The sequence below is a fragment of the Sardina pilchardus genome, chromosome 2 (genome assembly GCF_963854185.1).
Source record: "Sardina pilchardus chromosome 2, fSarPil1.1, whole genome shotgun sequence".
Lineage (NCBI taxonomy): Eukaryota > Metazoa > Chordata > Actinopteri > Clupeiformes > Clupeidae > Sardina > Sardina pilchardus.
Window position 1 is genome coordinate 8726800 of NC_084995.1, and position 27391 is coordinate 8754190.

At 48.9% G+C, this 27391-nt stretch overlaps 1 long non-coding RNA gene across 1 annotated transcript; it reads left to right on the top strand.

The window, feature by feature from the left end:
• Positions 1-513: 513 nt before the first annotated feature.
• On the top strand, positions 514-27391 carry LOC134061642 (uncharacterized). Its single transcript, XR_009935383.1, has 3 exons — positions 514-761; positions 15993-16076; positions 27095-27391. It is a non-coding gene; the product is annotated as an uncharacterized LOC134061642 (long non-coding RNA).

The following is a 27391-nucleotide window of genomic DNA, read 5'->3' on the forward strand; positions in this document are numbered from 1 at the left end:
ATAGACCCATTTATTATAAAACATTTGAATAGCAGCACAATAAAATAAAGGTTTTAAAAGTAACCTATACTACTATTGTATGAAATCTAACAAATAGGCTACTTAACGTGTTAGAATAGAAGGACAAACACTGGCCAGATCTGCTTATCCGTGAAGTAGGCTAACATTAAGGGTTTGTTCATCTATAAATCTACATGCAATGCTACATTCTCTTTTTGAGTCTATTAATCTGACCATATTTCATTTAAATTTCGTAGTAGCCTATAGGCAAACCTGGTTGAATTAATTCAATCTTTTTTCAGAAGCCCTACAGGTTACAAAAATATATTAATTAATTGATTAATTAATTATTTTATCTTGTGTCATTTTTCTGCTCGTGTGGCCCATGCCCATGATCTCATTTGCAGAAACGTGCAGACGGGGTCAGCGACAGGGCCTAATCAGTTAAGCCCCGCTCTTTCCACACCACCGTGGCCGTCCTCTCCCATGCACTCCAATCGTCCAATCAGCGTTAACACGGAAAAGTGAACAGACGCTCGGATAGGGTTGCCTTGCTGAAGCAGGCAACAAAGAAACAAACGCGACGTCGGGGTAATTCGCTGTAACGTTGAGCGTTCGTTGTGCGGCCGCCTTGAAGGAGACATTTTCGCTTAAAATACATTTCCACACCTGTGAAATAACATAGCTGATGTTTAGTTTGAGGATATATCATTTTCACCACAGAAACATCAGTTCCTTTGAAACAAGTTAACTTCCTGAAGGTGAGTGCTACATGTTATGATACTGGTCTTGGTTACGAATCTTTATGCCAATGCAGCTTTATTTGTTTTTTTTCCGAGTGTGACAACTGTACTTAACTCTATTTTATAGTCGAATATTATGCCTTATGCTAGTTTTGTATACGACCGACATTGTTTTTTCTCGAGAAAGCCAAACCTAACTCGTGTTTCGCGCAAGCTAACCCAGCTAGCAAGCAAACACCCTGGCTATTCTCGCAGCTTTTGTGTGAAGTGCAGTTATATACACTTTGTTGCCTTATTTAGAGATGCAAACTGATAAAAAGCTATCACAGTCATCCCAAGGGCATCTTGGGCGAAAGCATACCGAAGCATTGAAAGTGGCTTATGTGTGCTTATATTACGCTATTGCGTTACCACCCCTGGGAACACGATATGAAATGCAATGTGTGTTATCAACCTAGCGGTTTGGTAACTTCAGTCGGCTAGAGACTAAACTGACTGACTAGAGTGCTGTGTCTTCACTTACTCAACATTGTTGTTGTGGCCTCTGGACCATGGTTAATTTTGATTAAGTGGTGAATGACGTGTTCATCTGTTTCATAATGTTGGAAAAATCCACAACTTGCTAAATTTTGTTTTATTTGACTATTGGTCTCCGGTGTCCCAATGATGAAAACATCCATCAAAGTATTTGTGTTTTCTGCGCTTTTCACACTTTAAAATAGTGAAATTGCAAGTCACTAGCATGTGGTAATCAGTGATGCAGGTCTGGTGCCCGGGCTATGGTGTAGGGCCATGTTGGTCATCACAACAGCCAACCATGGAGGGGTAAAAAGATTGCAAATTTTCCCTTTTTTTACTTAATTTGCATCAGTTGCCCACATTGTGCTCACAGCCTTCTGAAAACGTTTAGAGCCAGACCACCGTCTGTGTGGGTTACTTTGCCTGAGTCTGCTCTGTCCCCTATTACAATTTGTTTTTCGACTTTGAAGATGAGTGCTTCACAATTATATGGATGGACCTTTGGCATATCAGGACTTCATCAAAATGCAAATATTCCCCAGCATTCAGGGCTCTGACAGATTCTCTCTCTGGATACCTTACAGTTCCATCTTGCGAAGCAAGACTTTGGTTCAGCTTCCTTCCTGCGCTGGCATGGCGGCACTCTTCCCTTGAGCCGTCTGCCTGGCCATGTTTTGGACTCACTCCAGTTCACAGTAGCTTCGCGTTTTTATGTGTTCCATTCCCGTGTGCTGGTGCCAGCAACACTCGGCAGGCAGAGTGGATACCCCACAGGCAGACCCGTGTGAAAATCTGGGAATGTAACCTATAGCACGGTAGCACTTAAATATAGGAGTTTTTGGGTTGGATTTTCAGGTTTTGAATGACTGCTACTGTTGTTGTGAGATCTCTCACTGTATACAGCATTTCAACAACTTAAGCAGGAGTGTAGATGAAAACTAATACTGCAATAGTCACTTATCACTGAGAAATAGTATGCACGGCATCACTTGAACGAAGTGAGCCATCTGGGCATTTGATATGCTGAACTGATTGTGCGTAATTAGCTACTGTATCCTCTCCAGCATTTCACATGCCATTTTAATCAGGCAGAGAGGGCTTGCCTTTTGTCAGATGGACCTCTGGCGTGTGTGTCCCCCCCTGGCAGCTGGGGCACTGCCATTGTTGGCCCTCAGGGGGATGACTGGAGGCTTCCTCTTCTTTTGTTGTGGAGCTCTACAGCAGTAAAGCCCAGCCCAGTCTAGTCCAGCCGCAGATGGGGCAGAGCCGCGGCCAGGGCTGCCAGTGGGCTCAGCTGCCAGAGACCGGGCCGGTCAGGACTGGCAGCAGCTGGCCACTGGTGGTGGTTGGGGTGGGGAGGGGTAGGGAGGTCCAGGTGCCCTGTGGTGAGCCCCCCATTTTAATTTGGCCTATTTGGTATGGCCAGCGGGTGATTTGTGATGGATGGATCTGTTCAGGTTGTGGGGGTGGGAGGTAGTATAGTGTGTGGCACCCTGAAGATTGTATGATCTGGCCAACAGAGAAGAGGTGTTTGTGGGCAGTGGCAGTTCAGAGTGTGTGCATGCAAGACCATAAGTAAAGGGGGTTGTGTGCATCCCTGTGTTGACTCCATGGAAACAATCCATTATCCATCCTGTCCTCAGCATTTCACTGTCTCTCTTTGGTTGCTTCCCTTGTGTTTGTCTCGCTCGAAATGCTTTGCTTAATTGCCCTCTCTTTCCCCCTCTCATTTCTGACTGTCACAGTGGCAATAAACCTGAGTTATGGGAACCCCCCCAACCACCATCTCTTTCTCTCTCATTCATACACAGTCACACACACACACACACACACACACACACACACACACACACACACACACACACACACACACACACACACACACACACACACACACACACACACACACACACACACACACACACACACACACACACACACACACACACAACACACCAACACACACACTTACCTTAAGAGTACACATGGGATCGATCTACTTTCCAACTTGATTTGGGCCATCTTCATATCTTTCTCTTTTCTTTTTTTAAATGCTTTTGGCACACCAGTGAGCTGGGTGTGGAGCATATTAGCCTAGTCATGTGGAGCAGAAGGAAGTCAAGATGTCTACAAGAGTTTGGCTGTGTTGTAGCTGTTTTTGCAGAAGTTTGTTAAACATGTTTGTTTGGGCTTACTTATTCAGGGCGTATATATTTGCTCTGATGTGATGCAACAAAATGTATGCAGGGACTGTATTTCCTTTGATCTTTCCTCCCCTTTATTTCAAAATCCACGGGTATTTTTGGTTGTTTTCCGACTGCCTAGCAGACCACTTTTGGGCATTTTCTCTCTTTCTTTCTCTCTCTCTCTCTTTCTCTTTCTCTCCCTCTCTCTGATCAGTGCTCAGGCATGCTGTGTTGATCTGCTGTTGTCAGGCACAGTAGGGGGACGCCAGCTCAGCAGAACATGACACAACACACACACACACACACACACACACACATGCACAAACAAACACACACCCTTCCAACCAACTGCGCTGAAAAGCCTACAAAACCCCGAGGTAGCAGAGGGCACATCTTCAAGTTCCCGGGAAACTGAACTTTCACACACCTGAACACATGCCTCAGAGAGGACCAGAGGCCAAAATGAGCGTGAGCTGGCCTAGAAAACCCCCCTCACTGTCTTCACTTGGGATTTTATCCTCAAGATGATGTCTGATGATTAAGATAAGGCCTGTCCATTATTCAGAATTGAAACCTACTTTGTCTCTCCTGCTCAGACCTTAGTGTGAAATTGCTCATACTAGCTGCTGGTTTAATTACTATCCCCAAGGCTTCATGAAATGATATCCGCACAGGCACAGCACACGCAGTATTGTGTCTTTATTTTGCTTTGATCTCACTCCATTAGCTTGAATGCCCTACCTAGGCTGACTGGACTGGACTGCCTCCGGCCCTAGACGCAGTTGTCATGTGTGTTATTTATTTGTTGTCATGACTTTGCAGTAGCTAAAGACTTCCTAGTAGTTTAGTGTGCCTGACGAGCATGTTGCTGGTGAAATCGATGAGGGGAGCGCAATGGGAATACACACAAGCCTGCATAGCGTGAGTAATGGCGCGGCACGACTAGTTTGATTTCTTTCCGCCAGGCGCTCGTATTTATAAATGAAGCCCGGCATGCAGCTCCATTAGTGTGCTGGCTTGCATTTGCATTTAAATGACACAAGCGCCAGACTCTTTCCGTGTCTCCCGCTCCGTCCTTATTTCTCGTTTGAGTTCGGCTACATCATTCAATTTTTTCCCTCCCCGACATCGTTCAGCCGGTCATTCTCTGGCCTTTCCCTTTCTTTTTTTGCACACTGTATTTTTCTCATTCATTCCTCCTTTGCTTGCTTTTTTTTGTGTGTTCCGGAAGCATCAAGCAGACCTGTAAGTCATTGCTGCTGTTTTTTTGTCTGTGCCTGTTCTTGATGTGATAGCATGACGGCCCTGCTGTGCTGCCAACCCATGTCTCTGTGAAGTGTGATTTCATTACTATCCTGGGACGCAACACTAAGGAGGATTGATGTGTGTGTGGCGGTACTGTGGTGTCAGGGTGTTGGGGGACCACGGTTGCATGCTAGCTGGAGTTCAAGGTGTGTCAAGTACACGTGGCGTTGCTTTGGGACGTGCCAGGTGCTGTTTTCAGAATGAGTGTTGACACACTGCCCCGTGAACGTTTCACACCCAATCGATCTTCCAACCAATGGAGACACAGCCCTACTTTTCAGACCATAATAAGCCTATTTTAACCTTCATTGCAATACTACATAAACATGACTAGTAATGAGACATTTTGTTTGTGTTCGTTTGTGTAGCTGGAACTGTGGCCTGCTGTACTAACAAGTTAGGTAACTGGCTTACCCAGGTAACATTGTAGTTCTGTTTAACACCAAGTTGGGTAATCTGTTTTTGTCAACCCTGACCTCCCTTAAATACCCCGTATTAAATCTGGGTAGGTTTAGGTTATACCTTCTTTGGAGTGCAGGCCACTGGACTCTTCTCGCCTGATCTCCGCTTCCTGTGTGGGTAAGGAAGAGCAGCATGAGTGATGGACGCCATAGGTGCCTCTCATTCAGCGTTTATACGTCCTCCCTCGTTTCTCGGGCCTCGATCCTCACTGATCTAGATAAAGAATGATGGGGCGGCAACAATGGGATAGTCTATCCCTTCCTCTATCTTTCTTTATGTAGATCAGGATCGAGGCCCGAGGAGCGAGGGTGGATGTATAAATGCTGAATGAGAGGCACCCCATGACTGACTGGAGAAGACTACGTGCTGGATGCGGGACAGATCCAGAGTCGCACACAGCCTGCCCATTTCAAAAACGGTTTCCAGGCATGCTTTGGATAAACGCTAGCCTGACTCTCGCCAGACCCTTGTAGTTCCGCCATGCTCCACTAGAGGCGTTTCGCTGAGCTCCACACAAGGGTCTGGACGCGAGGGCAATCCAAACCCCTGGGCCAGTGCTCAAAAAATAAGCAACCAATCAGGAGCGCCGAAGCGAGTGTTTGATTCAAATAACAATGGCGGCACGCAGCGAGGAGTCTTGTGCTGACATTGATTCTGCTATTTCAACCGTTTTGTCGAATCTATCGAGTATTCATTCTTTAAAAGATTAACAGAGAATCGTTTTGAAGACATTTATTGGTGGCAAGGATGTTTTTACTCTTCTTCCGACCGGGTTTGGCAAGAGCTTGAAGAAGCCTAGCACGTCATTCAAGATAACAGGCAAGTGGTTTATCGAATCACATGCGAGGATGTTTTACAAGGACCCGCCTTCAGAAATACATCTCCTATCGAGAAGTCCCAGATCCTTGTGTGAAGCAGACAGCGAACTACAGGATCTGGCGAAAGTCAGGTTAGATAAACGCATGCTTTAGATAAAAAGCTACCTGCATCTCAGCCTGATTGAATGCAATGGATAATTTCTGCTTTTCTGCCACCGTTTAGTGCCTTAAATGTGGCCACACTCACACACCTAATCAGGTTTGTGGTTTGTTGAGCTCTCGTTAGCGGCCCAGTTCAGTATTGATCTCCAGCATCTGTTTCCTCTCTCTCTTTAAGCGCTTATGTGATCGCCATGGAACCGCTGCGCTGTCCACTCTGTCGAAAAAAACATGTGCTGTCATGTGTGCATTATCTCTCTCTCTCTCTCACACACACACACACACACACACACACACACACATCTGTGCACTGCAGTGCTGATGGGAAGGCAAGCTGAGATAATAGAGCGTGCTCTGGGGCCATGTCTTTCAATTGGGCTGGGAACAGAAAGGCACCTGGCCTGTCTAAATGTGCTCCAGGACCCGCAGAAGAGATGGAAGTAGAAGTTTGATGGACTGACATCCTTCCTTTGCTCTCCCTCCCTCTCTGTAGAGTAATGCAGAAGAAAAGAAATTGGAGAGGGAGGTAAGAGGTAGGACTTGAGGCTAGAGGGATGACGTTATCCCTCGGTCTCCTTCTGCTATCTCAGGTCGAGCTCTCTATCTCTGTCTATCTCTTTCTCCATCTCTGCTATCTGTGCCTTTGTTGCACACTGGCAGTGTATTGCTGTGTCTGTCTCTGCCTGTACAATCAGTGTCAGTTCTCAGTGGTGCTGTTGTGGGAGCCTAACTAGGTACGTCATAGGCAGATGTACATGTAGGGCATCCACTCTGCCATCTGACGGCACAAAGCGACTTGGCTCTGTGTGTGTGTGTGTGTGTGTGTGAGATTGTGTGTTGGTGTCGGTGAAATGCAACAGTGCCAGCCTAAGAGGGCAAGCAGGCACGGTGTTGGTGTGTGGGGGAGGGGTTGGGCTGTAGCCAGCCACCATATAGGCTACCTTTTTAGAGGACGCTGACCGCATTGCAGCCAGTGCCAGCAGAGCCAGGATGAGCTTCAACCGCGTCACCCAGGTCACCAGTCTAGGGACAGAATTAAGCTGGAAGTGGAGTGTATTGCAGTGTAACAATCACCACACACACACTCACACACAGTGTGTTGTGGTGATGTGTATCTTCCTTTTTTCTCTTGTTTTATTCATCGTTTTTTTGCCCTTCTTTTTGGAGGAGGGGGAGCTGAGGAGAGGAAACTGGAAACTGGGTCAGACCCCACTGTGTGCCACTGTGTAAGTGGGCGGGGCAGCCAGGGAGCAGCCTTCGGGTGGAGGAGGAAGAGGAGGATCCGGCCTAGCCATACCCACAGCCTCCCAGTGTAGCCTACACCAGAGGAAGAGGAGGATCCGGCCTAGCCATACCCACAGCCTCCTAGTGTAGCCTACACCAGAGGAAGAGGAGGATCCGGCCTAGCCGTACCCACAGCCTCCCAGTGTAGCCTACACCGGAGCGGTAGATAGAACAGAGTGGCGACACTCTCACAGACCTCCACAGGAAAAAAATGGCTGAGCTTTTTCCAGGGTACTTATGGGGTTTTTAGAACTAACAGCCAATCTCTTGGTCAGTAGTCAATGATTTACTTGATTACACTCTCCAGCATCCAGAAATACATCCCACCCTCCTGCGATTCAGCCATTCAGTGCAGGTTTTTTGGAACTTTTGATCTTGTGGTGGCGACATCAGTGCCACAACTGTCTCTGTCTATGACTCTGCACCTTAATATGAAATATTAAATGAATAATTGTAAATGCTGTCTTCTTGAAAAGCAGTGCATGGCCTTCGTCACATGAAACGAGCACAACGAATCAGGGAAGGGAACATTAATAACAACAATATTTTTCAGATGGTTCCGCAACCGACCATTTGTCCGATACGACTCCGCCGCAAAACGTGTTGGATATGATGGTCCAATGTGGACGAGAGGGCACATTTGTAACCAAAGTGTGTCAGATACAAACGAATCCAAGCTAGTGTAGACATGGCCTCATTGAATCATTCAATTGGCTGCTTGGTTGGTTTCCCTGACTGGTGAGCCCAGATCAAAGTAGGTCACCTGATTGGTTTTCAGTTGTCAGTGTTGACAACAAAAAACAAAAAGGCCTGAAACTCTTTGGTATTCACCAAACAGATCAATTAGGTTACAAATGGGTCTAGACTGCAAAGGGATGTCTGCAGGCTATGTGGTCAGGTATTCAGACAGTCATTGGAATCATTTGAAAGTCTTGGTACCGTTTGCAATCTTGGGTCTCATTTTGAATTGATGGTCTCGTTTGGGTTCTTAATCGTCCGAGTAACAAACTGATACTCTCTTTAATGGATGTCTATAGGTAGGCTGACGTCAATAGACATATTTAGCCTCCTCACACACACTCACACACTCACACACAAGCACACACTCGCACACACATTCACACACACTCACAAACTCACCTGAAACCCAGAGAAGTGCATTTGTTTTGAACAGATGGCTGTTTGGCAGGCTGGCAGGCAGGGGAAGCTCACCTTACGGTCCCACCTCATGTGTCTCTGACTAATTGAAGGAGTAGCTATTGATTTCAGCCAGGGTCACCTAGACCAGATATCTGTTCCAGCCGCACAGAGCAAGAGCGAGGGAGACGGCAGGAGAGAGGATGGCCAAACGCAGAGAGCAACATTTGTCTCTCTCGTTCCACTCTGTTAAGAGGAATGCTCTCAGGCCTTCTCCGGTGGCGGGAGGCGGGGATGAAGAGTGAGTACTAATAGAGTGAAGAGAGTGAAGACTAAAGACGGGGATGGTCTAGCCCAGGTTTTGGCCATGAGAGAGAAGAGCACTGCGGAGCTGCAGCAGAACTCCCTGTCCCCGTCAGTTATCCGGATGGGCAGCGGCGGTGTCGTTGCTGGTGGCCAGAGAGCTGCCACGGTGGCAGAGCTCCCTGTTGGGCAGTAGAGCAGACGCAGAGGCTGAGAGTGTGTGACAGGCCCTGGACACCCAGGCAGCTCAGAGGTCATGGGGTCAGAGGTGTGTGTGTGTGTGTGTGTGTGTGTGTGTGTGTGTGTGTGTGTGTGTGTCATCCCTGCCTCCACCTAAAACTTGCTGACTAAGAGTTCATTGCAACTCTGTTTTCCAGTGGGACCAGCATGGCAGCTGATGAAATGCAACTGAACTGTCATCTCTCTCCCTCAGAAGTGCCACTCTGTCCCTTCCTCCCCCCCCACTCCACACTCCCCTGGCCTCCCCACCGTCCTCCTGGGTGCCCCATACACTGTGGATCCCAGACGCTCAGAGCTGCTAGGCCTGCAGGGCTTCTATCTGACCTGGAGGCAGGACCCGGTCACCTTCTGTCCCCCACTCCGCTGCACCCCTGAGGCGGGGACTGGACTGGCCAGAGGGGACGGAGGCCCGAGGATGGACTGCGACAGCCAGCGCTACTGCACGGGCCCCCTGGGAAATTTGTAGCTGAATTGATAGCCAAGTAGGGCTGCCCTGCCGCTGGGGGTTGAGAAGAATGAAGTGTGTGTGTGTGTGTGTGTGTGTGTGTGTGCGCTCGCGCTGGCAGGGAGGTGGGGCGGTGAGGTGTCTCAAGTGAACTCATTATGGCACTCTTCATGTGGCCCACTTTCCCAGCATTCTCTCTCTCTCTCTCTCTCTCTCTCTCTCTCTCTCTCTCTCTCTCTCTCTCTCTCTCTCTCTCTCTCCTCCCCCTCCTCAGCACGTGATGGAAGCGCTCTTCCCGTGCATCATATGTGCCATCACTCCCTTGTTGTCATGGAAACCCATGGATTTCTCTTACAGGGGTTCCAGGGTCGTAATGGATAACAAGCCTCTGCTTCCGTCTTCTCCCGGTTTCTCTCTCCCTCTCTTTTCCCCCCACCTGGCAGCTCATGGATTTGGATTTGGATTTGCCTGAAGCTCTGTTGCCATGATACAGAACAGCAATCCATAGGTCATGTATAAGGATATGAACATTAAAGATGTAAAGATGAAAAGCATCTCAAGATTCAAGAGTAATATGAATTACAGCATGTGCGAGCTGTTCAGTTGTTTTTGGGACCAGACACCAGGTTTCTCCTCATCCTAGCTGCTGTTAACAGACCAGATAAACGATTGTGCTGTTGTCCCCCTGTAGTTTATTTTAGCTTTATGATTGACTGCATTGACTGGCCTCTATAGATTTCTGCTTGAAGGCAGTCGTTGTTCTAAGGCTTCAAGCACCCTGAGAACTCTGTGGGTGTGTGTTTAGTGTCTTCTGTGTTTTCTGAGCCCAACAGCTCCTCGACATCAGCCCATTATGGAATGGTTATGGTAGCCAAGGTTCAGTTTGTGTTGCTTAAGGACATTTTGATCTGCAGGGGGGGTTGGAATACCCAGGGTTTTCATTATAGGCCAGTTGTCTTATGAACATACCGCTGAGATGGAATGTAAATGTTATAGGCTTGTGTGTGTGTGTGTGTGTGTGTGTGTGCACATATATGCACGCCCCCTGCCTGAGCTGAAGAGAGCTTAAGTGAGTGTGTGGGTGATTGAGTGTGTGACCTCCTCCACCTCGTGTGTGTGTGTGTGTGTGTGTGTGTGTGTGTGTGTGTGTGTGTGTGTGTGTGTGTGTGTGTGTGTGTGTGTGTGTGTGTGTGTGTGTGTGTGTGTGTGTGTGTGTGTGTGTGTGTGTGTGTGTGTGTGTGTGTGTGTGTGTGTGTGTGTGTGTGTGTGTGTGTGTGTGTGTGTGTGTGTGTGTGCTTCTTTACGCTGGCATTCCTGAGCTCAGGAGATGAGATTGGAGAAATCATACTAGCTTGCCATGTGAAACACACAAGCGTGCAGACCAACCAGGCCCAGCCAGTTAGGCCCAATCCATACACATACACCTCCCCCACACACACACACACCCTGACTCACAAGCACAGGCACACTCCCTGACCTCTGACTATGATATTCTGCACACACACACACACACACACACACACACACACTACACTACACTACGCAAACTGGCTGACCCAGTAGACCATTTCAAGTGACCCCGCTGGACATTGCACCATATTTCAGATGCATCAATTCCCATACCATGTCTCCCACTCCGTTCTCCCACTCATCCGCTTGTTGCTCTTTCTCTCTTTGTGCCGCGTGTGTCTTCTATCAACTTCGTATTTCTTGTCTCGATTTCACAGCCCCTCTGGTTGGGAGAAGGAGTGATGTAGTGATAGGGTAGTCTTGGGAAATCTTGATGTGAACATGTCTTTGTGTTTGTAAGGCCTCACCAATTGTAACAAAGCCTTTAGTACATATGTGTGTGATTGATCAGCCTCTGCATCTGTATTTTATTGGCTTAATAATCAGCCTTCGTGTGTGGATTCTGAACATTACTCTACTATGATGCCACTAGTGCCTCATAGAAGCACATCAGGGACACTGGTGCTAAGTATCTACACAGACTCCTTTTGGCAGCAATTAGATGGCTTTCCTGTGCACGCTAATGCGTTTAAATCATGCTAACCACATTTTATCTTTTTTGTTGCTCCCTTCCTTTTAATCCTCCTCTCTCGGTCTTCCGCTATCTTCTCTTGGCTGATGCAAATGTGCGCTCATCTCCCAGACACATCCTGAGCAGCAGCGTGTAAATGACCCACCAGAGAGACTCGTGGGTCATCTCCGTTTCCTGACCTTCTTTCTGTAGCCTACTACTTTTACAGCCCTCGAGTCAAGAGTCCCAACGCAGCTTTCCAAAGCATACCGAATGACTTTGTTTTTTTCCTCCTCTTGAAGGTGATGTTTTTCAGTGTGGTTTGTCTGTCCGTCTGAATGTCCATCTGTCTGTCTGTGTGCTGAATTACGAAGAAACTACTGGCCCAACTTTTATGAAACTAGGTTGAAAGGTGAAGCATGGTCCAGGGATGAACCTATAACATTTTTGAGCAGACCACAGTCAGCATATTATTTAAGTCCATCAGAATGCAAATTACAGACCTAATGTATTCACGCATATTCATAAAGTATTGTATTTGCAGACAGAATAAGGATTGATGCCACTTGGGTTAAAACTAATGACTTTATAAGGCTATTGGTATTACTCTTTTTGTTCTAAATATGTGAGCATGTCATATAAATGGGCATGGGCAACTTTTAATAGTCAAGTCATATTGAGCCTAGATTCCATCCTACAAGTTTGGTCCAGCACAGAATTACTTTTTAAGATATTCATGCCCAAACGTGGCTTCCAAGATAATGCATTTTTGAGTGTATAATAGCAAATAAAAATGCAAAAAAATTAATTGCAATAGAACCTTAGCATTGTTTAGACAAACCTTGAGCAAGTTCTTACTAGATGATACAGCAAGCATTCCTCTGGATTCTGTCTGACACTGAATGACTTAAGTGGCTATTCAGTGGTCCTTCAGCTTTGAGCCTGTTAATCTGCACCACATCTGAGACGTGTTGATGTGTCTGCGTCTCTACTGCTTTTGTCCCACTAAGCGCTCCTGAGCCGTCTCCGGTGTTCAGGGCCGTGTGGCCTGACGCCACTGCAAAGGGCTTTACGGTGCTGCAGCTGAGCTCTGGGCCACAGCATCCTCCTCAGCGTTAACGCTCTCCACACCACTGATTGCCCGTCACTCACACCCAGTCGCTGGTTGATGGTTGGTCGTTCAGCATGCGAGAGGCGGGGCGTACTTGACTCCGCCTTGTCGATCCCTGACCCTAAAAGAGCATGCTGGGATAGATAGCACAGACACAGCTGGCAAATGACTGAGCAGATGCTGGCCTATAAAATTGTGTGTGTGTGTGTGTGTCCTGAGTGCTTGCTGATGCCTTTTGATTACTGGAGAGCTGGAGAGTCCCCATTAATAATTCAGCAGGCACCATGCAGGTCTGGCCGTGATCACACCCACACGATCACACAACTGCTTGCACACAAATACAGTCCCAATATATTTTCACACAAGCAGTACGTCACAGCAATGTTTATGGAGCAAAGGCCATATTTACTTTACACGGACACGCATACAGGCTCCAAACAGGTTTTCCTTGATGGCACAGTAACGGTAAAGGCTGGTAAGCAGACCTCGGCTGCCCACCGCACCTTGCAGCCCAGGCAGGTAACAGGAGCCAGCCTCTGAATATTTCAGCAAGATAAACTGGCTTTGCCCACTACCCCTCCCTCTGGCTCTATAGCCATCTATTTATCCATCCACCCTGCTGTGGCCCTCTGAATGCTTCCTGTCCGTCCAGGTTTAGTTTTTTTGGCCTCCTCACCACCTGAGATGAAGACCGAATATAATACACGACTGTTGTCATCAGTGCACACAGCAGGGATGATGGTGATGGGCTTCCACGCTGTTTCAGTTAGCCTAGCAGAGAAGAGCCAACACCAGTGCTTTGTCATTGAATAGTGAGCACCACAAATTGATTGTGAATAAATGTGAAGAAGAAGAGTGAAGCTGAAATTAGATCATTGTATTGGCAAAACTTGAGCCAGAATCTGCATATTCTAAATGCTTTCTGGAGCCAGCCAGTGCATGGTTATTAAACATAAAACCGGTCAGGTTTGCCCAGAATTGCACATATGTCATTACACTCTGGCCATTTTTTTCATTTTAGTTTCTCCTTTGAGTGGGTATATGCTGTCCCCTGCCCTCCAGTCATTAGCAGCACCCCATCATCTGATCAGCACAGAGTGGTGGCCAGCCCTCTCCCATCCCATGTCCAGCACACGTGGTGTCCTGCGCACAAACCCATGCTAGACAGGCGCCCCTTTGGCAGGCCGCCGCTGAAGTAATGGGGGGGGGGGGGGTGAGGGGGAGAGAGTGATTTATGTAGAAGCGGTCGTTGAGTGACGCGGGATGAGAGTGGCCATTGTGGGCCGAAGTGTGTCGGCCAGTGACTGAGCACTGGGGGTTGGAGTCATGGGGAGAGGGCAGAATGTGTGTGTCTGTGTGTGTGTTTGTGTGTGGTGAGCAGGGGCACATGGGTGGCAGAGGGAGGGGCTAGGGTGACCAGCATGGGCCCTAAGTTGGCCTGGAGCTGTGACCTCACGGTGGGGTGCTTTTGGGGGTCAGACACCAAGCAGCAGCTGCAGGGAGGACGGGACCTCAGGCCCCCCCCCTCCCCCCCAAGTGCTACTCTGACCTCTCATGGGTACAACTGACCAGACAGCCCTCGTGTTCACCAGGGCACTCGGGGCCACGTGGATGGTCAGAGGCAAAATAAACACACACACACACACACACACACAGTGACTCTTGTAATTGTAGGATGAAATATTCCATAGCTACATTCTCTCATTCTCAAGAAAAGTTTGGGAATTGCTGTTGTAGGTGCATGCTCCACTCAGTGAAAGGAAGAATCTAAGTGAAGGAATAAAGTGCTCAGTGAGACAGTGGGGGGGAGTGAAGAACACGCCAAGCTAGTCTTTTTTTCCCTTTTTCCCCTGGCCTTGTTCTGTCATCTTCTTAACCATATTGATTGGAACACCAAAAGGATTATTGTGTGGGTGTATGTGTGTGTGTGTGGGAGAGAAAAAATTGAGAGTGAAAAGGAGAGAGGCTGTGTATTTCTGTGTATGAACACACACATTTTTCTGAGCATGTCTGAACATTTGTGAATATGCTTGTGATTGTGTGTGTGTGTGTGTGTGTGTGTGTCTGTGCTTCTTTACAGCATTGATTGGGAGCACTAAAAGGATTAATACAAGTGCTGTTATACTCTGCCTGATCAGCTATACTATCGACTGCCGGCTCAGCCACTCATTATACCCCTGTTCCAGGCCAATGTTAAGATGAATAGTGTGTGTGTGTGTGTGTGTGTGTGTGTGTGTGTGTGTGTGTGTGTCAGAGATAGGCAGCAAGCTTTGGTCTCATTGCCTGCCAGCTTAATTGAGTGTGTGCGCTCAGGTTGCCTTGATTGGCTGACTCCCTGTTGCTGCCTCCATTATGACGTTTTTTTGACCATGTTTCTACCTGCTGCTCTCAAATCTGCCCTCAGGTCTGTGTGTATGTTTGTGCAATGTGTACTGTCTGTCATTTGTGTGTGTGTGTGTGTGGTCTCAAAGCCTGTTCCCATCACCTGCTGTCTAAAGCACATCTCTACTCCTTTGGCTGGCTGGGCTCCCTCTCCTGGCTCAGCCATCTGTTCTAGAAGGTTCTGAGGTGTATGTGGCCACTGGCCCAGACATCTGCTCCAGAAGGTTCTGATGCCTAGTGAGCCAAAGGAAATGTTTTGTGTAGAGCCACAGTGTTCCGAACTGATCTGAAGCCATCAGATCAGAATCAGCTGCTGTCTTGTAGAGCAGTGGAGAAGTGGCGGAGAGGATCCAGACTAAGATCTAGCCTCATGTAATGCGACTACATCTGTGACCTGACCTGCCCAGGTCCGATCACTGGCCAAGGCAGGCGTCCGATGCTCTGACGCGGTGAGAAGCAGGGGTGTTCTAAGTAGCCAGAGGGTAGTGTGCAAGACCGGGTGCCCCAACCTGATGCTGCTAGACCTCAGAGCCGAAGATGAGCCACATCAGGGCTACATGCAGGCAATGCTTTAAAAAGGGAGGTGGGCAGCTGAAGGGATTGGAGGTGTTCAGGAGGCAAATCACAACTAACTGCTCCTTTGCCTCATCCCTCCTCTGTGTGTGTGTGTGTGTGTGTGTGTGTGTGTGTGTGTGTGTGTGTGTGTGTGTGTGTGTGTGTGTGTGTGTGTGTGTGTGTGTGTGTGTGTGTGTGTGTGTGTGTGTGTGTGTGTGTGTGTGTGTGTGTGTGTGTGTGTGTGTGTGTGTGTGTGTGTGTGTGTGTGTGTGTGTGTGTGTGTGTGTGTCCTATTGACCTAATACATCTGATGTCTGTTGCAGATGTCTTGTTCTGGATGAAGTTCCCCTGGAAGAGGCTGAACAGGAACTGGAGAGGAGTGCTCTTAAGCTGCAACTATATTAGAGGTGAGTGTCTCTCTCTCTCTCTCTCTCTCTCTCTCTCTCTCTCTCTCTCTCTCTCTCTCTCTCTCTCTCTCTCTCTCTCTCTCTCTCTCTCTCTCTTGTTACTCTTGAGTTTGTGTGACGGACAGAGAGAATATACAAATGCAAATGTTGACCCTCGCATGCAGACCCAAATGCACACACGTACGTGTAGCACACACGCGCACGCGGTGCATTGTGCCTCCATCCATCTGTGTGAGGGGACGCGTGTGTGTAGTGAATGCATGGGCGTTGTGCCTTGTCTCAGGAGCACAAAGGGAGCGCGTGTGTGCGTGCGTGAGTGTATGTGTTCCCTGCCCTTCCCCCTTGTCCTCCGTGTCTGTATGTTCGTGTTTGTTTGCCATCTGTCCTGGGTCAGTGTGTCGGCTGCCAGATGAGCAGTGAGAACCCCCCTCTTCTGTTGTCTCATACACACACACACACTCATATGCACTCACACACGCGCCTGTCTCTCTTCCATCCCACATCTTAAAGCTGTGCCCTTAAGTCTCTGCTACTGAAGGCTCCATGTCATTTCTTCAGAGCCACAGCACACTGCTCTTCCACTCTACATCTTGCCGTGTCTCTTTTGTGCACACACACACTTGCTTGTCTCTCATTCCATCTCTGTCTCTTTTGCTCGTGCTCCTGCCTTCCTCTCTCCCTTTCCCCCAGTACTCCTCAAATCCCCTGAGGTCCCTTCCTTCCCAGAAGTCTTTGCGGCATGACCCGTTGGCTGACTTATGTGGATGATGTGTGTGTTGCCAGGAGGCGCAGGGCCCCCCCACCCCCACCTCTCCACCTCCCCTCTCCACCTCCCCTCCCCCTCCGCCCTGCAGCGCTCCTCATTGTCAGCAGGGTCGGCCCTGATGGCTCATTATCTTAACCAGGGCCTCCTTTTGTCCCGTAGATTAGCCCCCCCCCCCCCAACACACACACACACACACACACACACACACACACACACCAATTTCTGTCCCCTCTTTCTGTGCCCCCACCTCTACCACATGCTGGCCCAGAAGTGTTAAAGTGCCCTCAAGCAGAAAACTAGATGGCAATTTACACCCCCAGCCCAGCTGAGAGGACACACACACACACACACACACACACACACACACACACACACACACACACACACACACACACACACACACACACACACACACACACACACACACGGCCTAAAGTGGAGAGAGGGCACATTGGGGAAAAGAGGCTAATCTCCTATTTGAAGATATCTCCCAGACACACACACACACACACACACACACACACACACACACACACACACACAAAGCAGTGCACTCTTTTTTTTTCTTTTTTTGGCAAACTGTTGTGTATGACTCTCTTGGCCTTGCTAGTTTTGTCAGCTGAATGGAGAGTGCTCAGTATTCTATTCAGTGTTTTGACTGGATTTCAATTCATTCTTTTTCTCATATTGCACCACTGTCCTTTTACTGCATCTGGGTTTATTGTGTGTGTGTGTGTGTGTGTGTGTGTGTGTGTGTCTGTGTGTGTGACTGGCACAGTCTCTGAATTGTCTTGGGTTGTCTCTCTCCCAGTGACGACAGTGGGCCATTTGCATGCTGCCTTGAGCGTGTGTTTATTTGTAGAAATGCTTTACTTGGTCCGTGTGTGTGTGTGTGCATGAGTGTGTGTGTGTGCGTCAGGACACGCTTCCCTTTTCACAGCGCTCACTGGAGCAAATTTGGGGAGGGGAAGTTGCTGGTTTGAAAGAGACTGATTGAGTGTGAAGGTGAATGTGTTTGTGTGTGTGAGGCTGAGTATGTATGGTAGTCTAGTCTGAGGTGAGCGACTCTATTTTGTCTGCTGTGGCTTTGTGTGTGTGTGTGTGTGTGCGTGTGTGGCCAGCTTAGGGAGGAAATGGACAGGAAATATGCGTCACACTGGAAGATTGAGTACACACACACACACACTCTGTGCTTGGAGCAATATTTCAGGTCAAGCTGACAGTGTGTGTGTGTGTGTTGAAACTGTGTATTTATGAGAGACTTGATCCATGGCAAACAAGAGAGATTTTCTCTGAGGGAGAACTGTGTGTTTGTTTATGTAGGTGGTGTTTCACCGGAGATGTTTGTTTGATCTCGGTCATTTGGTGTGTGTGTGTGTGTGTGTGTGCGTGTGTGTGTGTGTGTGTGGGACATCACAAGCAAGGCTAAATGAGCTCTTTGGTTCTGGAGGGAAGATATGTGTGTGTGTGTGTGTGTCACTGTGTGTCTGGTTGTGTGTTTGCTCTCTCCCTCTCTCCATCCATGCAGTCCCTTGGGGTAAGGAGGCTGAAAAGGGTCCCCTGCCTCCACACCTCCCTGTCCACCCTGCCGCCCCACACAGCTTCTGCCCCACACAGCTTCTGCCCATTAAGGGACTCAGATGGGAGCTTAGCTATTCTCTGGCACCTGGAGGCACAGCCTACCCACGCCTCGGCCATGCAATGCAATGCAGTGCAATGTGTCCGCTGGTGATCAGGAAGCTTCCAGGCTGCGTTGCCAGACCCTGGCCGCCTCTGGGCCAGATGGGTTGCCAGATGTGGGCTGCGTCGGGGGTCCCTCAGGCGGATGTGAGGCGGTGGTGATCGGACACTCCTCGAGGAGGAGGATGCTTGTGCATCTTCCCTGAGCGCAAGCATGTTGCCATGTCAGCCTCTGCCTGATTGGCTGAGGAATGCTCAGTGAAGGTGGGGGTGGTGTGTGTGTGTGTGTGTGTGTGTGTGTGTGTGTGTGTGTGTGTGTGTGAAAGGAGTGGGGGTGGGGTAATGGGCGTCTTCATGTCCTTCCTCCCTCCCTTTCTGTCTCACACACACACACACACACACACTTTCACTCACTCTCTCTCACACACTCACTCACTCTCTCTTTCTCTCTCACACACACACACACGCACGCTCAAGCAGAAACGTACACACTCCCATTCTCTTGCGTTGGTTCCCGGCGTGTGTGTGTCTGTAAGCCAGCCTGATGGGCTTAGAGGATCGACTTTTGGCATGACTCGCCGCCGGCAGCACTCAGCACCCGTCTTCCTCTCTCTCCCCCTCTCACTCCCTCTCTCTCACTCTCTCTCTTCTCTCTGTCTCTTCCTCTTTGCCACGCTCACTCTTTCTTTGTTGTTCTCCTCTTCCTCCTCTCCTCCGCGGTCGTGCGCTAGCTGATCGGCTGAGCCTAAGCGGAGAGCGGGGAAGCCCTGTCAGTGTGGCACCGTGGCAACCGGAGTGGGAGTGGGCGCTTTGGTCAGCGAGGTGGACGCAGGGGGTCTGAGAGAGAAAAGGACGAGAGAGAGGAGCGGGTGGGGAGGGGGGGGCACTGTGAGGACAGATCCTCTGTTCTCAAGCCCCCTTTAGCGGGACACAGCCCCTGGGCTCTCCCTCTGTCTCTGTGGTTGGCTCTTGTTCTGAGGATTACTCGTGCGCTCGTCGCACCTACGCTTCAACACAGCGCATGGAAGCCTTGCTGGAATCGCACTGAGGAGGACACTATTATTGTAAGCATTACAGTTTGTATGTGTGATGGCAAGCGATAATGTACTTTTGTTTGCTGTGTGTGTGTGTAAGAAAGATATAGATAGAGAGAGAGAGGGGGAGGAAAAGAACAGAAAACAGAAAGTGTGTGGTTATTGCTTAGCCTGGACGATTAAGTCTTGTGTTTGTTTGTGTGTGACTAGTCAAGGGAACCGAACCATGTGTGTAGAGGGTGTAACAGAACTCTGTCTGTATGTGGGTCTGTTGTAAGAATGAACCGATACAGAGTAGCTACATCAGATTTGTATCGATTAGTAGTTTTAGTACTTTGTTTGCAAGCTGATATTTTGCAAATGTCATTGCGAAACGTGTTTGCCTGTGCTTTAGCTCCAGACCATGGTCGGATCATTAAAGGATCCTTCAGACCGGAGTCAGCACTCGATTCAGTTCAACTGCAGGGCGTGAGCAACAGGCAGAAATACAACACGGCTTCAGTTTTAGAAATTGCAGCTTTATTCAGTTACTTAACTATGGCTAAGTCACTAATGCCACTAATGCCATAGCATCTTCTCCCCCACCTCTTAATGGGTTTAAACCTGTACTGTCCGCCAGATCTGTGTGTGTGTGTGTGGTGTCTGTGGTGTCTGTGGTGTGTGTGTGTGTGTGTGTACAGCTTGTATGTACATGTGTTTGTGTTTGTGCCCCCTTTGTGTTCATGTATTTAATCAGTGCTGTGTGTGCACACGTGTGATAGCAGCTGAAAACACACACACACACAGAGACACACACACACACACGCACTGGTGAATAGGGAGCGGGGAGCTGGTGTTTGCTCAGGCACATGCTGAGCTGCCTCTGCTCATGCTTGTGTCTCCTCTTCTGTCCTTTCTCTCCTCATCTCTATCCCTTATTCAGTCTCCACCATCTCCACACCTTCTTTCTCTCTTCTCCTTTCTCCACTCATCCCTGTTCCTAATCATCTGCCTCTCTTTCCCTTGTCTTCATTTCCAATTATTGTCTCTTCTATTCCCTTCTTCTCTTTCTCTCCCCTCATCCGCTACCTCTCCCTGCTCCCGTTCATCAGTTCCTGTCTCTGTCCTTCTCTCATACTGTCTTTTTTTAAATTTCTCTCTATTCATTGTCACTTTGAGGGTGAACACTTCAGAGAGAGAGAGAGAGAGAGAGAGAGAGAGAGAGAGAGAGGCAAGCTTGTTTGAGTTCCATTCCTGTGTGAAATTCTAATGCTGACAGACAGCTTCTTGAATTGCGTACTTTAGAGAGGACGACAGCCGAACATGAACAGATATACACGTAGAGCATTAGCAGTGAACTGAAATATCATTTGTCAATACACTAGGTTATTGTTTTGCTTTTGTATGGCTTTTTGTTTGCATAGCTTATTGTAGTTATCATGCAAATGTTTCAGTATATGTGTCTGTCATAGAAATAGTTATGTGTGTGTTTCTTCATGAGTGTGCGTTCCTGTGCGTGTGTCTGTCTTCTGAGGCTGAGGGTATCGCCAAGTCTGCATCACAGTAATCACTCCCAGGCTGAGTGAGTGATTGAGTGTTGTTGCTAGCAGCAGATTTAGCTGCAGAGGATTACAGCTCGACCGAGCTAGCAGGCCGCCCCCAGTGCTGCTACTGTAGCGCTAATGTTAGCAGGTGGCGTCAGCGTCAGTGCTAGTGTTAGCGTCAGGCCTTTAAGCTGTGTGCTGACTGAAGCAAGGGCCCTGCACAGACAGTGACGACGAGTGGCTCAAGGCTGGCGGAAGCTGTGGCACAGCCACCAGATAGACAACTCAGCAATTTAGGTGCTTCAGCACACACAATCCAACATGGAACCTTTAGAGGGAGATTAAAAGAGTAGACAGGGCTGTCTACAGTATGTGTCGGTGAGTAAGACTCCAGACACCCTCCCCCCTCACACACACACTATACACACACCATGTGTTTGGATGTGAGGAGAAGCCTTGCCGGTTGCAACTTTGCCCAGGGGTTAACTGCGAGCTGTCCTCAGCATTAACAATACAAATGGAAAGAATCCTAACCACTAAACCCAACATCCTACAAACTGGTGTGTGTGTGTGTGTGTGTGTGTGTGTGTGTGTGTGTGTGTGTGTGTGTGTGTGTGTGTGTGTGTGTGTGTGTGTGTGTGTGTGTGTGTGTGTGTGTGTGTGTGTGTGTGTGTGTGTGTGTGTGTGTGTGTGTGTGTGTGTGTGTGTGTGTGTGTGTGTGTGTGTGTGTGTGTGTGTGTGTGTGTGTGTGTGTGTGTGTGTGTGTGTGTGTGTGTGTGTGTGTGTGTGTGTGTGTGTGTGTGTGTGTGTGTGTGTGTGTGTGTGTGTGTGTGTGTGTGCGTGCGTGCTTGGCAGAGCCTAAAAGAGAGATCACTTATCTGATGGTTTGGTTGCACTTGATGAGATGGAAATATTATCTAAAGTGTGTGTATGTGCAAGAAAGAAGCCTTAAGTGATTATAGATGGACATGCTGTAGGAAGGGCTCTGTGTGTTTGCTTTTGAAGAGTATGCTTAAGTGATTATAGATGGATTTATTTTGTGTGTGTTGTGTGACCACACACACACACACACAGTATTTGTGACTGTGGTGTAGGTGATGGATGGCTTGTGGACCGAATCGGACAGGCCACCTACCAAAGCCGGAGACAAACCCTCATACACAGCAGAATACACCCCCCACCCCCCTCCTGTCAGCAGCCCTGCAGATGGGTGGCACAGCCCTTAGATCGCCTCCACTGGAGACAAGCCCTCAAGTGTCCTCTTGCAGCACCGTTGATAGAGCAGTGATACTTATGCAGCCAGGCTCACGCTGGACAATGTAAGGATATGTGCTTGCCTGCACCCTTAAGAGTCATGCTCCATACCATTATCTGTTCAAAAAACTGTGTTGAAGAAGCTTTATTTATTCTCAAACGTGTGGATTTAAAGCAGATAGCTGGACTATTGTTAGCGAGGGAGTCTCTCCTCTGTCAGGCTTTGCTTGTCCTCTCATCCCGCCATTATCCCTGACTTTCTTCTCCCTGTTTTTGAGTCCGTAGGAGCCCCCTGTTGTGTCTGAGCAGTTGTGCAGCTGTTGATGTTGTGTGGTGGCTTAGCGGTCCTTGTTTCACTACTGGATGGCCTGACGTATTTCCCTAGAATGAACTCCAGCCCCGCATTCCCATAATTCTGTGGGGAAACTTCCGGGGAACTGTTGTTTTTACCAAGAGCAGAATGACTAACTGTACTTATGGCTTTGGATGTTCTGTTTGTGTTAGTGTGTGTGAACAGTACCAACCCCCCCCCCAGCACTGCAGATTAGTTTCGATTTCATGAATGTCGTGTGTGTGTGTGTGTGTACTGTGTACATGAGAAAGAGCATGAAACACGTAATGAGAAACATTGACTTTGGCTTAGATGTCCTGGGTTCACTTAGTTTATAGTGTTTTCCAGGGAGTTTCAGAGATGATTATTGCGTAATCGGCATCTTTGCATGCCATCAGTACCCCAATAGACGTCCACAAGATCTAAAACAAACTCGATCAAATGAATACATCAAACAGAAAACGGCGCTTTCTAAATTTGTTTTTAAGGCAGTTGGGGAAGCTTTACAAGGTGGTGTAAATTGTTGTCAGGCAGACAGTTTGGCTGCCCGTCATGGATCCTCTCCCCCCGCTAAGATGTTGATTTCCTGAAACGCTGATGCAGCACAGACAGGCACGCTTGTCCCAGAGTTTGCATATTTTTGCCATAACTCATTCCCAGCCAATATTTTCCATGACAGAAGGGGGCTGTCTGATAACTGACGCAGCTGTACAGAGGTGTGTGTGTGTGTGTGTGTGTGCGTGGGGGGGTAGATGAGTTTGGGTTTGTGAGGTATGTGTGTGTCGACCCATTTTTCTGCTCGGAATGGTTTATTCTGGTAGGAAAGGTGGACAAAAGAGGACCTCTAAAAGAGGTGTAGAGAGCGAGAGCAAGAGAGCGAGAGAGAGAGAAGGAGAGGGAGAGATGCGCTGAGGAACATGACACATCAGCTCGGTGTGGCGGTGGTGTCGTAAACACCAGATGGTGAGTCTGTGCCTGCCGTCTCTTCAAAGTGACCGTCGCCGGGGACACCGTAGGCGGGATGGAGGGCCACACTCACCGCGTATGTCGCCTCTATGGTCACCATGGTTACAGAGGTCAGAAAGCCCTCCTCTCCTAAAGAAAGGCACCCGTGCGCATGATGCGAGTTCACACACACACACGCACGCACACACACAGTGGACTGGCACCATGTGGTGGTGTTTTCAAATGATCAGAATCCGGTTACACACACACACTCACTCACACACACACACACACACTCACACTTGCTTGTGAGTCAGACTCCTGCTCATGCTGTCCCCTATTGGATTTGGTCTCTCTCCTCTCCTCTCCTCTGCTCTGCTCTCGTCCGGCCACCACTGGTCAGCAGCATGCGAGCACATTGGCATTCACGTCGGCACCTCTGGGGCGTATGCACAGTGCAGCTGTTAGGTGTGCCTGATGCTACTGCTCTCACGTCTCAGAGCAGGGCGGAGCTGGGTGGTGCCACATCAGATGTGTGTGTGTGCGTGTGTGCGTGCGCATTGAATACTGTCTGTCCATGTGTGTTAATGCATGTGTCCTCAGAGTGGAGTGGAATTGGATTGGTTCTGCTGGGTGACAGAAAGATGACTGCTAGAAGGTCATGAGCAAAAGCTCGCGCGCACACAAACACACACACACACACACACACACCTGCTTGTATGCACACACACAAACAGGTACACATACATAAGCACACCAACACCCCTTGGATGGCTGATGCATCATGCCCACCACTGAGATTTATAAATCAGGCCCACACCGTGTGTGTGTGTGTGTGTGTGTGTGTGTGTGTGTGTGTGTGTGTGTGTGTGTGTGTGTGTGTGTGTGTGTGTGTGTGTGTGTGTGTGTGTGTGTGTGTGTGTGTGTGTGTGTGTGTGTGTGTGTGTGTGTGTGTGTGTGTGTGTGTGTGTGTGTGTGTGTGTGTGTGTGTGTGTGTGTGTGTGTGTGGACTGTCGTTGGTCCAAGTCAGCAGTTCTCTAATGAAGCCCATTAGCGTGTGTGTCCAGCGCAGCAGTCAGGTTGCCAGCGTTGCCAAACCCCACACAGGCATCAGCTCCCCAGCCCTACTCCATCTCCATCTCCCAGACTCCTGCGCCGCTTGCTGCTAATTGCTTTGGGTTGCCTTAGAGCTGCCGCACACATCAAAGCAGTTAGCTGCAATGCCCATTTGACGCTTGAATCGCCTTCGTGTTGCCTTTGTGTGGCGAACAGAAGTTGCCCTCTCACCCACCAGTTGCCCTCTCAGTTAAGACTGCCCATACTGTAGTCAACTAGCATTTAGGCTATATTCTGCTGCTCACTCTCATCCCTCTCATCCAGAGGGCAGAGCGCTAGCTACCAGGATTGCGTAGGATCATCTGCTGATTGCACAGTGCTTCTTGGCAAAAAGGCAGGCGACCAGAGGAACCTTTTTTTGACGGCGCCTCCGAGCCGTAAGCAAAGGCGATGGAGGTGGGTCATGTCAACGGTGCTCTGCACTCGGCATTGATTTGGGCTGCGGGGACTTATCGAGCGGCCCGACATCAGCAGCCGTCTGACCGTGGGCTAGGTGTGCTCTCAGACTGCAGCAGGCAAAGGGGAGGGGTCGCCCAAGTGAGCTAAGATGTCTGCTTTTGAGTGAGGTGGATTGTTTTTCCTTTACCCCCCCCTCTCTCCCTCCCTCTCTCCCTCCCTCTCCCTAAGTACAATTCAGCAGATCTGATGTTGTGTAATCGGAACTGCTTACCCGGCTGTTGACATCCAGTTCATAAAAAAAAAAATCTCCTGTCTTAGCTCCCTGCAACTGGAGACTGAAACACACACGTGCACGCACGCACGCACACACACACACACACACACACACAGACACACGCATACCACACTCGCTAAGACTCTGGGAGAACAATGGAGCAAGGCACCTCGCGTTCTCGGGTCACACCAGGTTGCAATGCCTCGGAGCACGGCCCCAGTCGTGTCCTCACAGTCCCTTAAAATACCTCTGCCCTTCCCAAGGAGCCCAGACGGGGAATGTCCCTGTGCTCGGTGAGCTGGCCTGGAGCTGGGCGACGAGGGGGCCCCTTAAAGCCCACTCCCTGACGGGGGGGGGGGGGGTTGGAGTGCGGCCCTGCTCGGTTCACGCGGGGACGTTGCCCTGCGGCCGGCGGTCTGCTCCGTGTTTGCGCGCACGCTGCCTGCAGCCTGCTTCCACTCGCCGTCTCCCCGTTTGTTTCTCTCTCTCCTGACCTCGTTTAGTTGTTTTCCGCTGGACTGGACGGGTTTAATATTAGAAGCACTCGCCCTGCGCCTGCGTCTGTGTCTGGCTGCCTGCTCCGCTGTCTGCACTCTTCTCATACCTGGGCTTCCCTCGTGGCTGTTGTTGTCCTTGTGTGAACTGTGTGAACTGTGTGTGTGTGTGAAAGAGAGAGATAAATATGATAGTGGAATTCTAGTGCAGTCTGTCCCCATACTTGTATCATCTTGTATGTTTTGTTGAGTGAGTATAACTGGCTCATAATATGTAATAGGAGTGTGTGTGAGTGTTTGTGAGTGAAACAGTGGTCAGAGTGTCCCCCCTTTCCTGTGAACAGGGAAGACGTCCTTATTCCTGGAAGCGGTCAGTGCGTCACTTACAGTAGAAGGAAGTGGCCTCTCCGTGCGCTGTAGCCTATATTTACCGTGCCACCATCATCTCCCCATCTCCCCATCTCACTGGCGTCTGGTCCGTCCCCCCTTCACAGGCTCTGAGAGCAGATCTGCCATCATTATGCCGTCTCCCTAGCGTCTGTTCTGAAGGGAGAAAAAGAACCGTTTTTTTTTTGTACTTATTATTTGAAGTAGGATTATTATTGTCCCCCCTCTATCCATAAATACACTTCAGGTTTGTCTTTTCATACAGCACAAGCTCAAGGGGTTGGACATGAATTATTACTTATTTTTGTTTCTCCTTCCTTCCTTCCGGTGAGTCCCGGCATGTGTGTGTGTGTGTGTGTGTGTGTGCTTTTATGTATGGGTTTTTGCCATTTTTGTTCTTTCCAAATGCTGTCTATTAAATATGCATCTACCTGAAGAAATGTCTAGCTTGCTTGTGTTTGTGTGAGAGCGAGCGTGACTGCATAGCTTCATAGCATGTCAGTTTTCAGGATGTGTTTAGATTTAGGTTTGAGTATCTGCAGTGGGGGCGAGAGTCGTGTTTGTGTGTGTGAGTGTGTGTCCACGTGCCTTATTCCGTGCAGCTTAGTAGATCCTTTAACTCAGAGAAAGAATCACGCAGGACATATCTAGTCATCCTTAGTGAAGTCTTTCTCTCTCTCTCTCTCTCTCTCTCTCTCTTTCTGTGTCTCTCTGTCTCTTGAACATACCTTATTACTCACCTAGTTACTACCAGATCAAAGACACACATTTTGTACAATTAATTAATTGTGTGTGTGTGTTCCTCCTCTCTGCAGGTCCCTCAGCTGTGTGACGTAGGAGCACTGCGTGAGGTCTGACACAAGCCAGCACACCTGTGTGTGAGTGTGTTCTGAAGGACGTTTGCTTGCCTTGAAGCAGCAGTGGCTGAAGAAAATCACCCCATCAAACCCACTCACCATACACTCACACACACACACCCAAGCTGCTTTGATGAGGTAACACTGGGCAGCGGAGGACACACCTACCCCAAGTAGCACCCTTCTCACCCTCCTTCCCTCCCTCCCTCTTTCCCTCTCTCTCCCCCTCCTCCCCCTCCTCCCTCCCTTCCCATC